Here is a 17,461-nt window from a genome sequence, read left to right on the forward strand (position 1 = left end):
CTCATTCCTGAAGGCTCCAGGGTAATCCTGGACCATTGGCAATTCAGCATGATGGCAATCAGGCAGCAAGATTCATCAGTGAAGATGGCAAGGGCTGATTGGCAGACAGTGGACTCCGGTATACAAGCACCTGCTATAGCGAGGAGACGTTAGAGCTGATATTTGAAAAGAATGAATTCATCTAGATTGAAGAGTTTTCTTCTCAATGATTAAAAGTTAAGTTTGAATGGAATGCGTTCTCCCTTCCCCAGAGGACTCCGAGACTTTGTTCATCACTCACTGTCGGGCGAAGTGCCTGAATGAACACCAGGGAAGGCTGATAAAGATCATCCAAAACTCTGCTCTCCATATCCTAACTCAGAGCAAGTCCCATTCACCCATCATCCCTCTGTGCTCATTGACCTACACTGGCTTTGGTCAAGCAATGCCTCAAATTTAAAAATTCTCGTTCTCCTTTTCAAATCCCTCCATGGCCTTACCTCCTCCAGCCCTACAATCCTCTGAGATATCTGCATTCCTCCTTGTCTGGTGTCCTGTGCACCCCCTCTTAATTCAATCATTGGCGGCTGTGCTTTCAATTGCCGAGATCCTAAGCTCTGAAATTTCCTCCCTGAACCTCACCACCTCTCCATCTCCGTTAGGATCTTAAAACCTGCCTTTTGGGCCAAGCTTTTGGTCATCTGTACATCTCCTTATGCAACTCGGTGTCAAATTTTGACCAATTGCATACCTAGGAAGTGCCTTGGAACATTTTACTATGTTAAATGAGCTATATAAATGCAAGTTGTTGTAGATAAACACTGATTTCAGGGAACATGACCACTCACCGTACCATTCTCATGCTGAACTAATTTTAGGTTTTATTGAAGTTCAAACCGAATAATAAAGGGATCATTTAAGGTTTAGAACATTACCTATCACAGTTTATAATAACTTACAAGTTCCATCTTGCAGACACTGACTCTCCAACGCAGTGTGGATCTATGTGGCTGCCCCATTGCAATGTCATTGTTATGTTGAGCATATCCAAGACTGCAATCGATAGACTTTTGGAGGGAATCAAGGGATATGGAGATGGTGCTGGAAAGTGGAGTTGAGGTAGGAGATCAATCATGATAGTATTGAATGATGGAGCAGACTTGAGGCACCGTGTGGCCTAATCCAGCTCCTATTTCTTATGTTCGCTATTCCCTACTTGAATTCAGAGACTGTGTCCAAATGCTCACGTAGAAACAGGTTTATCACCATCGATTCTCATTCAACTATTGAAAGCACTGAAACGCTCAAATTTCACTGGCAGATCCCATCATTCTGTCAGAACGACTCACCATTCTGTCATGAAGCTTAGATTTTCAAACTAGTTTCCACACTGAGATCAGAAAGAGGTCCCAAAGGACATCATCCACTGCATGTTATTCGATTATCAATATTTTCTATACTTGTTGAGCTGGTCATAGTTTCCATTCTTGCATTCTAATTAATGGTTCTGAATGATAGTTTTGGTAGCTGATACTCTTCTCAGCCCCTGGAATGTGTCACTATTTGCAGGGGTCCTCTGGAATGTGTCCCTAATTCAATGGGGTCCCAATTAGCAGGGATGAGAGGGTATAGGGTTGGGGTTCACTGTGGATGTGTTAATATTTACATGGGAACCCCTCAGACAGGAGAGATGGAAACCCACCCTTTGTAATGAATTGTTCCAATTAATGCTTGCTGAGCCCATTGCAATGTGAGGAGAGATTGGCTGAGACATAACACACGGTATTAGTTCAATAGCCTGAAAATTCAGTTTATCTATTTTATTAGCTCATGAGAAGTAGTTACTCGCCATAAAATAGAGCCAGCAAGGCTGTAAAGTTGTGAAAAATCAATTTTACAATGTGGAAATCTACTGTCAACTTCTGAGACATCCATGAGTCTTTGACAGAGCAGGGAGTGAGAAAAGTCAGTTTAACACTTTAGGATTTGTCCTACAATTCAGATCCATGTCTATCATCTACTCACATCGTTCCTGTCTCCCTCCTGCTGGGACACTGAGCCCATTACCCCTCTGGAGTTGAGAAGAATGAGAGGTGATCTCGTTCAAACGTACAAAATTCTGAAAGGGCTCGGCAGGTTCATCCTACCTGTCTAGAACTAAGGGTCCATGGCCTGAGAATAAGGAGTCGGTCATTTAGGAATGAGATAAGACATTTCTTCACTCAAAGGGTTGCGAATCTTTGGAATCTCAGAGGCTGTGCTTGCTCAGCTGTTGAGCATATCCAAGACTGCAATCGATAGACTTTTGGAGGGAATCAAGGGATATGGAGATGGTGCTGGAAAGTGGAGTTGAGGTAGGAGATCAATCATGATAGTATTGAATGATGGAGCAGACTTGAGGCACTGTGTGGCCTAATCCAGCTCCTATTTCTTATGTTCGCTATTCCCTAGTAATCTGTCCCCTTTCCTTTTGCATTCAGCTGATATGGCACTCAACACACTGGCAGTCTCTCCAGGCCATGACTACTTTGTGCTATTCCAAACTGTCTTAAACATCCAGCTTCAATCTCCTTCTCTTGCAGCTCAATGCTTTCCAACCTTTGCGAGTGAGGTCCTTCTTAACAAATCTTCTTAAAAAGTTCTTTTCCTAACTTCCAGAAGATAACACTTATCCAAAGGAGAACAGCGAAACCATTTCATAAAGTGTTTTCTATTAATGCACATCAGCAAAAATAACAAGTTCAATGCAGCAAATACAAAATTAATTCAAAGAGTAGAATTCGCCATGTGAGCAGCACTGCTGAGAGTCCCAAATCACAAATAACAACATCTTACATTTAGATAGCTCCTTTAACCCAGTAAAACATCCCAAACTGCTTGACTGCCACCAAACAAAATTTGATACCCACCGACATGCCTGCATCATCGATACTAAGGAAGGTGCCCAGGAGCTTGGCCAAAGAGGTAGATTTTAAGGACCATCTTAAGAAAAGAGAGATAGAGAGATGGAGAGGTTTAGGGAGGGAATTCCAGAGCTTAAGGCCCAGTCATCTGAAGGCATGGCCACCAATGGTAGAGCAGTTAAAATTGGAGATGCTCAAGGGGCCAAAATTTGAGGAGCGCAGTGGTCTTGGAGGATTGTGGGGCTGGAGGAGGTTACAAAGATAGGGACAGGTGAGGCCACATGGAGGGATTTGAAAACTTGATGAAGGGAGAAGATTTCAAAATCAAGACATTGCCAGACTGAGACCAATGTAGGTCAGCGGGCATAAGGCTGATGGGTGGATGGGACTTGGTATGAATTCAGATGCGGGTAGCAGAGTTTTAGATGAGTTCACATTTATATAGGATGGTAGATGGGAGACCAGCCATGAGATAGCACCAGAGTCTAGAAGTAACAATGGCACAGATGAGGATCTACACAGCGCAAAAGTTGAGGTAGGGTTGGTGCCGGGTGATGTTACAGAGCTGGAATTAGGTGGTTTTGGTGATGGAGAGAATATGAGATTGGAAGCTGAGCTCAGGGTCAAATCCTACCTCAATTTGAATGCGGTGTTTAAAAATTGGGAAATATAGTGTATCTGACAGTTTGTTTTATATATCTAATTTACCTCAGAGCAATACAGAGATGACACTAAGTGTAGAACAGGTTTATTTACAGTTCCTTAAAAAATCTCTGCAATCACAAAATCCCCTCACTCATGCTTACAATTCAGCTTCTAGGTCTTTCTATTTACTTTAACTCTGAATCAACACCTCGGCTTAATCAATCAAGTACAATGGGCATATTTCAGTTACCAGACTAACACAAATGAGCACAGAACAATTAAACCATTGAACACCAATGGAAATAAAGACCAGGCTTCAATAGGAATGATCATGATTTTGGATTGTCATAATAAAAACAAATGCTTCAACAAGGCAGAAAATCCACTGTGCTTACCTGGTCTGCCCTTTGTATAACCCCAGTTCCCACACCAACAGGTTTGCTTGTGGGATCCTGATGTCCACAAAGTGGCTGCTGTGTTTCCTACTTCATAAAGTATTTTATTGGATATTAAATGCTTTGAGACGTTCTGAGGTTGTAAAAGGCGCTATATAAATGCAAGCTCATTTCCTTTGACTCTTAATTTCCCTTTGAAATGGGCTAGTCAGCCATTACTTTGTATCAAACTAGAACAAACACGGGACTGAAGTGTTTTGAAAAGGCTGCCCGCTCCCATCTTTTCAAAGGAAGCTCAAGATGGGTAATAAATGCCAGCCCTGCTCACAACACTCTTATCCCAAGAATGAACTACAAACAAGCTTAACATTCCAAAAATGGAAAACAAAATTCTCATTCCAGTTTTCCACAGGGAAGGGTTCAAGTGCAACTCCAGGGGACATGGGCCGGCACATAACTGAGCTTTACACTGAATCTCAGTTTCCTGTTTAAGTTTTGAAATGATTTTCAATTGAGTTCTGAACATATCCTGACGCAATGCTTAATATTTTGTTTGTTATCCTAGTAACACATGGAGTCCCAAAGGAAGAAAGCTTTCTGCATTTGATCTTGAATTAGGCCATATGATGCTTTCCCCCCACCCCATCTCAATTTGTCTTCAAAAAGTGTTGATTTTTTTAATGTTATGAAGGAAACTGTCTGCCCTGCATTGTCCCTCTCAAATGATCACTCTTCACGTGTGATCCCCAACAGCAATTCAAGTTACTCGAGTGTGAAAGACACCACGAAGAAGTTAAGCTTGTCCCTAGCCGCACAAACAGGCATCTACACATAAACATACACGTGAGCAGGTGTGTACATTCACACATGCAATCACATATTTTCTAGCAGAAATCACTGAATGGTGATCAGTTGTGGGAACAATAAGGTCAATTTTAGCACAAATACCGCTCAGATCAACAAGCCCAGCACACACTGAGGATCAAACTTGGAGTACTTCCTGCTCCATATAGCTCATTAATAATGGCTGGGTCATGACATTTTTTTTAAAGTAAAATAGATGCACGGAGATCTGTAAAATTGGACGATCTATTCTCAGTCCTTCAGAAGTAGAATCAATCGAACCATGGCTATAGCTGAGATTTTTGAGAAACCCAGGCACTCCCAGCTGTGCAGTGATCACTGACTGAGATTGCGGATCTTAGCAGAAGTGATCGGACAGTAAGAGGAGTGCAATTTGCATCGCTCCATCACTTTCTTACTTCCCTTGGAAAACAGAAGTCTTAATCAGATGTAAATCGCGTAGGATGCTTCATCTCAACAGATAGAAAACCAACTAGTTAACCACCGTGACCGCTTGTCAAATGCTTTCTAAAGATGATTTTTTCGAAAAATAAACATTGAATGGAAAAGGCTTCAACTGTGGTGCTGTGAACTGACAGATGAGAGATGGCATTTGTCATTTCAATCATTGCCTGGGTCTCCCACTTAGCTTTTACATTACATAGGGGCCTTGATGGAGGGAAATGTGTATCCCTACACTCAGAAACCCTGACAGCATCACACACACAGGGAATTTTGGGTTGACAAATGTGCTGTTTGGAGTTTGGCCGTGGTCTGAGCAGGTAAACGCCGGAGTGGAACAAAGACCCGATTTGATGTTGGAGCCTCAGCCTGGGAGAGTAGTGCACATCTCCATGCCCTGCTCTAACCCATTTCACCACACTTAGCAGTTGCCAAAGGGTTTGTTGGGGGAAATTTTAGATCAACTGATAAATCATCTTGTTTTCCATAGCTCTATCCGTCTATAGGAAGCAAGACAAATCCAATCTGGCCATTTACCAACTCAACAGCCAACTCTCACTCATCAGCAAAAGATGGAAGAAGCTGTCGACAGTGCTACCATCTACAAAACGCACTGCAACAACTTGCCAGGGCTCTTTGGATAGTACCTTCCAAACCTGTGACTTCTACAATCTAAAAAAACAAGGGCTGCAGATAGATGGGAACATCTCCACCTGCAAGTACCTCTCCAAACCACTCACCATCCTGACTTGGAAATATATCGCTGTTCCTTTACTGTCGCTGGGTCAAAATCCTGGAACTCCCTCCCTAACATCACTGTGGGTGTACCTACACTTCAGGGACTGCAGTTGTTCAAGAAGGCAGCTCACCACCACATTCTCAAGGGCAATTAGGAATGGGCAATAAATGCTGGCCCAGCCAGAGATGCCAACATTGCTTGAATGAATAAAAAAAACCCTCCATTCTGGGTCTCATGATGAGATGGGGCATGACCTTTATTGGAAATGTGGAGTTCATGTAGTTTCCATTATGGTCAGTCCACTAGTGGTGGCAAGAATTAATGCTAGTCAAGAATCAGAAGCATGGTCATCCATAAAGAGATCTTTATTCAAACTGTCTCTTTCCTCATGCTCTCGTTTATTCCCTTGTTGACATCAGACTAGTGTCTCTCCATGTCCCTCCGCCTCCACTCCCAAGTGAGTGCTCAGACCTCAATTGGCTGGGTGATTCCTCCCTCATCTCCACCTAAAGCCAGTGACTGACATGAAACACAGCGCACACAGTGATTTTCAGTGCAAAGTGCCAAAACTGTGCAACTGCCGCCAAGCAGATCTTGGTCAGTTTTACAAAGAGCTGAAGGACAATGATCCCTTGGATACAGCCAATCATGCAGTAAGAATCTAATTGATGGAGCTAGTCACAACATGGGGATCCCATCGAAAGAGGGAATCACCTTAACAATTTCATCGAGAAAGCAAACCAGACCATCAGGAACCCAATAAATGAGGGCACCACAAATCTGATACAGAATCACACTGTAAAAATCTCTTCTCAAAAATTAGTCACATTATCAGGATCCTTTCGATGTCTCATTTGGAGTAATTTCTGACATCTTCGCGTACTTACACCCAGGTCTTTAATTTCATTAAAACAACACTTTTAAACAGTTGAAAATTAATGAAATGAAATAACTTGTACTTTTAAGTGTAGTCTGAATTTGACGAAGTTGAACACATTCAGCACCAATTTTGAACATCTGTTTCCTTTGTTCATTGGCTTGGTTTCGGTTTGATTGATCCAGCTCATGCTGAGGAGGATCTGAGACCATATGCTGTTTGATCTGTGGTTTGGGGTCCTCATTGCAGTGACTCATGAGGGATCACATTTCTCACATCAAAGCCTCAAATAAACTCTCGGTATTGTCCGTCTGTACAGCTAAATAGAAAACAGTTCCTTCAAACACGTAGGGAAATTGAGGACTGGAGTGTGAGGAATGAAGAGACGGAGGGAGAGAAATTGATAGAGAGAAATAGAGACAGAATAAAGGAGGAAGGGGACAAAAACATAGAGAGAGAAATAGAGAAAGTGACAGAGAGAAAGATGTAAGAGGCAGTAATAGAAAGATACACAAACAGGGAGATGAAGAGACAAAGTAGAAGAATAAACAGTGGAATAAATCAGAGAAAGGGTCATTTGGAGAGTGGGGGAGAGTGAGAGGAGGCACAGAGAGATAAAGAAGAAAATGCAGAGAAAGGAGCAAGACACACAAATGCACAGACACACATACAAACACATACACAGACACATATACAGACACACACAGACACACATACACAGACACACACACACAGAGTTACCCAAACACTCACAGACACAGACACATACACAGATACTCACACAGAGATACACACACCGTTGCCCAAACACTCATGCACACAGACACACGCACATACAGAGTCACTCAAACACACACACACACACACACACAGGCATACTGACACACACACATAAGCACAACACATGCAGAAACACAGACATATCTCAAGACATACACAAAGAGACACACACAAATAAAGACACACACACAGAAACGCAGATGGATAGACAGACAGACACACACACACACACAAACACACTCAAACCGAGGGCAGTTGGAAACACATAAATATGGAGACAGACGTGTAGGGACAGCGATGCCCACACAAAGAAAGACAGCGAAACACACACAAAGAGACAGGGAAAAACACAAAGAAACAAAGAGAGGCAGATGCAGAGACTTGTAAATCTGTCAGTACACTTTTCACTCACCTTTCTCCTGGTTCCAATCTCAAGGCTGACAGCACAGGCCGCCCGTCTCAAGTTAAACCCTCTGCTGCCCTAGGTCCCAAAAGAGGTCAGTGCTGTGCTCCTGAATTCAAATCAATCCCAGTATTCCTCCGGAATCTTCCCTCTTCCCACCCCCTCGCTTTTCAGCATTGAATAATAAGTCCTCAAAGCCACGCCAACTTGTTCCAGACGGGAGTAGTAATTTCAGTGATACTGCTTTTGTGACAGGATGAGTGTGTGTGTGTTGGTTAAGGCAGGCCGGGGGTGGGGGAGTTGGTAGGAAGAGGGTGAGGGGGAGGGGAGCAAAACTGGATGGTGGCTGCAGCTGATTCTATTCGAGGGGTTGGCCTTCCCATCTCGCAGCAGATCAGTGAGCATTCCTCTGTTGGTATGAGCTTTGCGAGGATCTAGTTTCATTGCCACTGACCTCCCTGACAATCTCCTCCCCCTCCAAAAGCACTCCAGCTATCTCCCTCCTTCTCCCTCACCCTAACCCAGCACTATCTAAAAATAAATTGCTTCTCTTAGGCAGGGAGACAGGCAGACACACACACAACCTACACAGATAGAGACACACGCAGAGACATGTAGAGAGAGACACACAAAGACACACCAGAGGCAGGTATATACACACAGACACAGAGACACACAGAAGTAGAGACACACACACACAAACACACAGGTAGGGAGGGACACACATGAAGAGAGACACATTTAGAGAGAGAGACACACACAATGTAGAAACAAAGAGACAGAGAGAAAGAGAGATACGAACACACCGATAGACACACAAAGAAAGTGAGAGACGGGCTCACACACACACATACACACTCACACGTATGCACATACACACACATAAAATGGACAATGGGGCAAACTCCAGTCATCCTTTAGATACTCTCCAAAGAATGCCGCTAAATCCTTGCAGAATTAATGATATAACAAAAGGGTGTTTCCAGGGTAACCTGTCCTCTGACTAGACATGTCTAAGTTGTGCCAGTTTGCGGTGAGCCACTCTGAAGGAGAGTAATAATTAGTCAAGGAGTAACCTGACCACTCACATGTGACGAAAACTTCCTTCGAAAGACCAGCAGAGGAATCAGATGATTCTGTGGGGGGAGGGGTGGGGGGGGGATGTAAGAGAATCTCTGAGGGATTCACTGCAGACAGAAAATAGCCAATATGCCCAAATCCTGGTGTGTAGATAAGGTAGATATCTCCCTTTCGCTGAGGATGGAGAGCTTTACTTTTCCTTACATTACCTCTCCTGACCTCACACAAGATCTCATTCTTTATGTGATAGACGAGAGAGTGAGCACACTTCCTAACTCATAACCCATCAGCTTTTGTCAACCAAACTGCAAACCATGCTCAGTGTTATCAGGCCATTGGTAATGTAGAACCAGGAGGGGACCATTCAGCCCCTCCAGCCTGTTCTGCCATTCATTCAATCAGATCATGGTTTATTCTCTAAGATAAAAGCAAAAAACTGCGGATGCTAGAAATCCAAAACAAAAACAAAAATAAAAATACCTGGAAAAACTCAGCAGGTCTGACAGTATCTGCGGAGAGGAACACAGTTAACGTTTTGAGTCCTATTGAGTAACAGTTCTATTGAAGAGTCACACGGACTCAAAACGTTAACTGTGTTCCTCTTCGCAGATACTGTCAGACCTGCTGAGTTTTTCCAGGTATTTTTATTTTCGTTTTAGTCATGGTTTATCTCTATCTTAACTGCATCAACCCACCTTGGTTCTGTAACCTTAATATCCTTACTCAGCAAACAACTTTCAATCGCAGTGTTGAGATTTTCAATTTTCAAACACCAGCTTCTAGAGAGAGAGAGAGAGAGAGAGAGAGAGAGTTCCAGATTTCCACAGATGTGTGGAATGCTTTCTAACATCACCCCTGAACAGCCTTGCTCTATCTTTTAAATTTATGCCTCTTTGTTCTGGACTCTCCCGCCAAGAGAAAATGATTTATCAAAGTGCAAATTTCACCAGCAGCTGCAGCCCCCCCCACGCCCCCACCCCCAGCAGCCTGGCAGTGGCAGCACTGAGCTGCTGGCCTGCAGGATTTTGGGCATTCAGCCTCCTGAACTGTCTAACATGGCAATTGTCCTCTCTGGCCTTTCAGTGTTGGCTGCAGCTCAGTTTTAACACAATCACGTCTGAGTCAGAAGGTTCTAAGTTCAAGTCCAGAAACTTGAGCCTGTAATCTAGGCTCACACTCCAGTGCAGCACTGAGGGAGTGCTCCACTGCTGGAGGTGCCAACTTTTGGATGAGATGTGAAACCGAGGTCCTATCAGCTCTCTCAGGCGGATATAAAAGATCACATAACATTATTTCGAAGAAAAGAGGGCAGCTCCCCATTGTGTCCTGGCCAATATTGATGCCTCAACTGATAACAATTAAACACATTATCAGGTCATTATCTCATTGCTGTTTGTGGGAGTTTGCTGTGTGCAAATTGGCTGCCACATTTCCTACATTACAACAGTGACTACACTTCAAAAAGTACCTCGTTGAGTGTAAAAAACTTTGGAAAGTCCTGATGCTGTGAGAGGCGCTATACAAATGCAAGTCAGTCTCATTCTTATTTATTTTGCAAAGTCTATCATCATTTGGTCAAGGTACCGGCAGCAGCCATGGGACAGTGGTGAGCAGAGGAGAGGGAAACAAAATTGAAAGAAAGAAATTCCATCAGAATGTTAAAACAAGCTGCTTAAACATATTAAATTGCTAGTTAATTATTTATACTAATACCCTTAAGCATTACTAAACAACTGATAGATGAGTTATTACAGTTGTTAAGCACTGATTTAAAATAGTGTCAACATTCCCTCCTGGGCAGAGTTTGGAGTTCATCAAAAGGTTAAGGGTTGTGAGTGGGGGTTCTCTCTGTTAAATCACCACCTCTTCATTCCAGGCTTGTGGAAACATGGAATCCTCTCTCCCCTGGGGGTCAATTAGAACTCCTTGATAGATTTTTATTGGGTAAGGGTATTAAAGGTTCCTCCTCCTTCAGGTACCATGCCCTAAGAGGGCTTTGGAAACCATGGACTTCCATTGGATTGCTTTGTGATTATACTTGGCAAAGTACTGGAATGGTTTGCCATTGGCTTCGCAGTATGGCTGGCCAGGAAGCTCTCCCACACTTACCACCTGCTATTGGGTGCATTGGAAGCTGATAGATCAGCCTTTTTGGTCACATTATGAACACACCTTCTATGGCCATTAAGCTCTAAAGTGGGATTTGAACCCAGAGCTTCTAGATCAGAGGTAGGGATGCCACCCACTGCACCACAAGACTTCCCACATGTAGACTAAGGCAGCTAAAATAGATTTGAGGTGTACTTCAGGCATGATCTCGTGGAGGGGCAGAGCATGCTCGAGGGACTGAATAGCCTGATCCTGATCCTAATGTTCCTAATTTGAAGGGATTAGGCAGAGCTAAATGGCAGCTCCTGGAGGCCAGAGATGGAGACATTACGATGGAATAGACAAAGGGAGGCTTTTTCTTCTGCTAGTGTGGAAATCAAGAACAAGGAGCGGTCAGTTTAAATGCAGGGCTAGGCCGCTTAGGAATGAAATCAGAAATCACTTTATCACACAAATGTTGGCAGAAGCCTGGAACGCTCTCTTGTCCCTAAAAGAGTGTCAATGTTGGAGGATTAACTGGAGATTTCAAGGCTGAGATTAATGCAATCATAGAATTTTACAGTGCAGAGGAGTCCATTCAGCCCATCATGGTCCTGTGCCAGGTCTCTGAAAGAACTCTCAACTTCATCTCATTACTCGACACTTGCCCCACAGCTACAAAAATTGTTCCTAATTTTTGTCTCTATCGTTTTTGAAACCTCTCCTGGATTTGCAGATTTTTGTTGGACCAAGATATTAAGGAATATGGAGCAAAGTTGGATAAAGGGGTTTGAGGTGCAGAACATCTAACTGAATGTCAGGCTCGAGGGGCTAAATGACCTCTTCCTGTTCCTACATTCCTGCAGCCTGGTTGTAGTTGAACTCTAGTCTGTGACTGAAGGTTCATCAATAAGAGGTAAGCACTGTCAGAAACCAGGGTTGAGCTGCAATAAGGAGAGCTGCCAGCAAGCGTCACTGAGAGGAGATAGAGTGTCAAACCCTCGCAGGATGAGACTGAATCAATTTAATTAGAGATTCTTGATACCGTAAATAATATAGAAGCAGTTACCTGTACATTTCCCAGCCATTGTTATTGCTTCCCTCACCTTCAGTAATCTCTTCAATTTGCATTAATCATTTCTCAGTTCACTCCAAGTCCCATTCACCTATCACCCCTTGTGCTGCCCATTGATCTATGTTAGCCTCCGGTCCAGCAATACTTCAAATTTATAGATCTCGCCACTCCCTATCTCTATAACCTCCCTGAGCCTCAAAAGAAAGAAGAGAGGAGATGGTAGTAGAACGGTAATGTCACTGGATTCACAATCCAGAGGCCCAGGCTATTGCTCTGGGCACAGAGGTTCAAATCCCCCTGCTGGTGGTGGAATTTAAATTCAATTACTAATTCTGGGACTGAAAGCTAGTCTCTGGAATGGTGACCATCACACCCATTTGGTTCACTAATGCCCTTTAGGGAAGGAAATCTATCATCCTTACCTGGTCTGGCCTACACATGATGCCCAACCCACAGCAATGTGGTTGACTCTTAAATGCCCTCTGAAATGAACCACTTAGTTCAAGGGCATTTAGGGTTGGGCAACAAATGTTGGCCTGGCCAGCAATGATCCACACCCTATGAAGAAGACCCTATGAATTAGGAGTGGCCCATTGAGCCTGCTCCACCATTCAATAAGGTCATGGTTAATATGATTGTGGCCTTAACTCCACTTTCACAACTGTCCCTCATAAACCTTGACTCCCTTGCATATCAAAAACTCTGCGATCTCGACACTCGTCCAATTTTGACCACTTGCACCTTCCCAATTTTAATTGCTCCACCATTGACAGCCTTACCTTCAGCTGTCTGGGTTAAAAGTGCTATATAAATGCAAATTGCTGCTGCTGCTGCCCTATGGTGCATAGAACATATATAGATTATGCCGTAGTAGAACATCCCAAGATGTTTCACAGGAGCGATTTCAGGCAAAATAATCTGATACCAAGTTACCACAGGAGGAGGTATTGGGAGATTACCAAAGTTTCCATTCATGAGGTAAATTGTAAGGATGATGCTTAAAGAAGAAGAGAGAGGCAGAGAGGATTAGGGAGGGAATTTGAGAGCTTGGTGCCAGGCAGCTGGAGGTGTGAACTTGAACGGTGGAGTGATTAGAATTGTGGATGCACAGGAGGCCAGAATTGGAGGAGTGCAGATATCTCAGAGGGCTTCGGGGGAGGTTAGATTCAAGGGTGGTGAGGGGGGGGCAGCGGGGAATGCAAGGTCATAACCACTTAACTTCCCCTTTCAATCTCTGCTTCATATTCACTCCTTCCCATCCTGTGAAGCAGGTGGGGACATTCCCTGACAGTTAAGACTCTGTATAAGCCCAAGCTGCTGTCTTTATTGCCATTTAGTTGGTTTGCAAGTTTCTTTCTCGCCTATCTTGCTGTGAGAGACAAGGATCACAAAATCAGTGGATGGGAATTTCTTGCAAGAAAGGTAGGCAGTGACAGAAGTAGAAATGGAACTTGCAACATTATAGTGCCTTTCAGGATGTCTTTAATGAAGTACAGACACTGCACATCAAGCTTCCAAAATCAATTAACGAAGTGAATGACTGGATGATCTGTTTTCGATGCTAGCTGAGGGATAGATATTGTCCTCGATAGAAGGCAGAACTCCCCTGTACTTCATCAAATTGCTTTGGGGTCTTTTACGTTCACCAGAGAGGGCAAACAGGGCCTGGGTTTAACATCTCATCTGAAAGACAGCACTTCTGACAGTGCGGCACTCCCTCAGTACTGCGCTGGAGTGTCAGCATTGATTTTTGTGCTCAAGTGGAGTGGGACTTGAACCCACAACCATCTAATTCGGAGCTGACAGAGTGGTCCCAATTGAGCTAGAAAATTGTGGGAAGGTGGCATCTGCTGTGTTGGCAGTGCGTGGGGTTTGTATCCACAGTGCAGACCCATGGAATGACCTCCTCCCTCCAAACCCCTCACATCATTAGTCATATGGACTCGAAACGTTAACTGTACTCCTCTCCACAGATGCTGTCAGACCTGCTGAGTTTTTCCAGCTATTTTTGTTTTTGTTTCATTAAAGATCTATTGAGTTTAAAACAACTTGCAATTATTTACCTTTATCAAAGTAATACATCCAAGATGTTATCAAACAAAATTTGACATCAAGCTATACTAGTAGGTATTAGAAGTGATTAACAACTTTTTCGGAGGTAGATTTTAAAGAGCGTCTTAAACAAGGAAAGAGGGCTGGAGAGGTTTAAGCGGGAAACCCCTGAGCTTTGGGCCTTGGCAGCTGAAGGCACGGCTGCCAATGGTGGAACAACTAAAACTGGGGAGTTAACCTTAGCATTTCCAAATGAACAACACCATACACAAAAACAGAGAACAATAATTAGCTCTGAAGGTGTGTGTTCAGCAGGATTTCAGTACTACAGGTAAACACACGATTAAAGCACATGTTTGAGTCTATAAAATGCTAATGTGATCAGAGTGATTCAGCAGGGTTGAGATCACCTGGTTGCTGTTAACCTGTAAGGGGCCCAGAGGTTATCTACCTAATTCAGCCTCCAAATTCTGTACAAAGCAGCAGGTTTTGGGCAGTGTCTAATGTAAAGCTTCAAATGTAAAAGGGACACATAGTTTACAAATAACAGATTTCAAAAGAGACTTCTTTAATTTAAAACTGACTCCGTCTGTGGCTGTCTCTAAATTACTGTCTGTGCAAGTCACACTCCCTTAACCCCTCTACCCCCACCCTCATCGCTGCCTCTCTCTTCTTCTCCAATAGTGTCCTTTTATTGCTTGCAGTCACCTCCCACCACTAATCAGACACAGTAACAGGCCATTCGGCCCAACTGGTCAATGCTGGTGTTTGTAGTGCCCACGAGCCTCCTCCACCCCTCTTCAATGAATCATATCAGCATATCCCTCTATTCCTTTCTTCCTTATATGTTTATTTAGCTTTCCCTTAAATGTATCCAAGACTCAATCATTCCGTGTGGGAGCAAGTTCCACATTCTAACTATTCTCCTGGATTCCCTATTGAATTTATTGGCGCCTCTCCCATATTTGTGGTCCCTAGGTTTGGTCTCTTACCCCATAAGTGGAAATACCTCTTTGTCTACCCTATTTTAAAGACCATTTTTAGACCACTGTATCAGCCTTCCCTTTGCTACAGAAAGCTTCCCCAATAGTACTTGGGTCTACCAGGACAGATGGAGAGAAACTTCAGGTGGGAGGAGTGGGAGCCAGAGGGAAATGGATCCTTGTCTCGATTTTCACTACTTCTGTTCACCCTGATTCCAAAGCATTTTGAGTTAAGAAAGTTACTGACCACCATGCACAAGACCTTGGATTTCAGCAGTGCATGAGTATTTTTACTTTTTTTTTTAAATGTTTGCCTCCGTTTCATTATAACTTTGGAATAAAATTGAAGATAAAGGAGGATTTGTGTTTCACCAAATTAGAAACTGCCTGAATAACCTCAAATGAGCAAGTAGTCAGCCCACAACATTATATTTTAATGTCACAACGTTTTATTTATGGCAGCAAGTGTCACTCAGAAGTGACCTATCTCCTCACAGGCCTCCACAAGTCATTTTTACTGGGATCACCCTCCTGTAACATATTATCTTGCGCTTCCTTCATGTCTTCTTCCACTTTAGCCTGAAGGAGCAAATTCTCAACACGTTTCAGCTCAACTAGCACCAATTGCACAGTTGTTACATAGTCTTTATAGACAACAGGCCCTTCAGCACAACCACTCCATGTCGATGTTTATGCTCCACATGAGCCTCCTCCCACCCCACATTGTTGAACCCTAATGGCAGATCCTTCTAGACTTTTCTCCCTCTTGTGTTTATCCAGCTTTCCCTTAAGTGCATCCGTGTCTCAACCACTCCGTGTCGTAGCGGGTTTCACATTCTCACCACCCTCTGGATAAAGGAGTTTCTCCTGAATTCCTGATTTCATTTCTTGGTGACTTTCTTATAATGATGGCCTCTAGTTATGTTCTTCCCCACAAGAGGAATCATTCTCATTGTGCCTACTCTATCAAAACCTTCCATAATTTCAAACACCTCTATTAGGTCACCGCTCAACTATCTCTTTTCAAGAGAAAAGAGACCCAACCTGTTCATCTTCTTCTGCAGGGAATGATATTGCAGTTCTGTTATCATCCTTAAATCATCTCTGCACCGTCTCCAGTACCTCTATATTCTTTTTATAATATGACAACCAGAGCTTCACACAGTACTCCAAGCGTGGTCTAACTGTTGATGGTTGGTTGGTTATGTTGTTAAGGGTACACAGGTAAGAGGCACTGTTTGATTAAGGACTGAGAGCACATATAAAGAGAGTCTGCTGGGACACTGGGTTAGTAGTGAGGCGGCAGAGATCTGTAATGTTGCATCCTGTGAATAAACTACTATCAAGGAAAAGATCTATGTCTTGTTTCATACTCCATCTGGCTTGGATCCATTTAACACTAACAAAGGTTCAATACAAATTTAGCATAACATCTCTACTTTTCAAATCTAATTCTCTAGGAATACATCCGAGTGACTGATTTGCTTTTGTTATGGCTTTAAAGACCTGTGCCCCAACTTTCAGTGATGTTGTATTTGTACCTCTAAATTCCTTTCCACCTCTACTCTATTAATTTTCCAAGTAATATTTAACCTCCTCATTTTTCTCAGAATAATGTAATACCTCATGCTTACCCATGTGAAATTCAGTTGTTAATTACATGCCCATTCTGCACTTTTATTACAATTGTCTATCCACCCATCTCTTCTTTTCAATCTGTCTTCTTTTGTCTGCCGGTACATATCTCCATCTCTTGATCCATTTCTCTCTCTCTGTATCTGTCCCTCTCTCTTCATCTCTCACTTCAGGACATCATCAGCACTCAGATTAAATGGCTGCCTTAAAATCTCATTCTTGGGTTCAGAACTGTTTTTTTTTATTCGATCATGGGATGTGGGCTTTGCTGGCTAGGCCAGAATTTATTGCCCATTCCTAATTGCCCTTGAGAAGGTGGTAGTGAGCTGCCATCTTGAACTGCTGCAGTCCGTGTGGTATAGGTACACCCACTGTGCTGTTAGAAAGGGAGTTCAGGATTTTGACCCAGTGACAGTGAAGGAATGGCAATATATTTCCAAGTCAGGATGGTGAGTGATTTGGAAGGGAACTTGAAGGTGGTGGTGTTCCCATGCATCTGCTGCCCTTGTCGATCAGATGGAA

General features: G+C 43.2%; 1 protein-coding gene across 8 annotated transcripts in view; it reads right to left on the reverse strand.

Moving 5' to 3' along the window:
• Positions 1-17,461, reverse strand: part of LOC121269665 (pleckstrin homology-like domain family B member 1) — a 331,530-nt gene that overhangs the window by 194,092 nt on the left and 119,977 nt on the right. The window contains exon 1 of one of the 8 annotated variants that reach the window (XM_041174458.1): positions 8,036-8,105. The exons of the other annotated variants lie outside the window; for them this stretch is intronic. The gene's annotated coding sequence lies outside the window, so the exon portion shown is untranslated. Of the gene's footprint in view, positions 1-8,035; positions 8,106-17,461 lie in introns of those variants that run through there. 8 annotated transcript variants of the gene reach the window in all.

The sequence above is a fragment of the Carcharodon carcharias genome, chromosome 25 (genome assembly GCF_017639515.1).
Source record: "Carcharodon carcharias isolate sCarCar2 chromosome 25, sCarCar2.pri, whole genome shotgun sequence".
NCBI lineage: Eukaryota > Metazoa > Chordata > Chondrichthyes > Lamniformes > Lamnidae > Carcharodon > Carcharodon carcharias.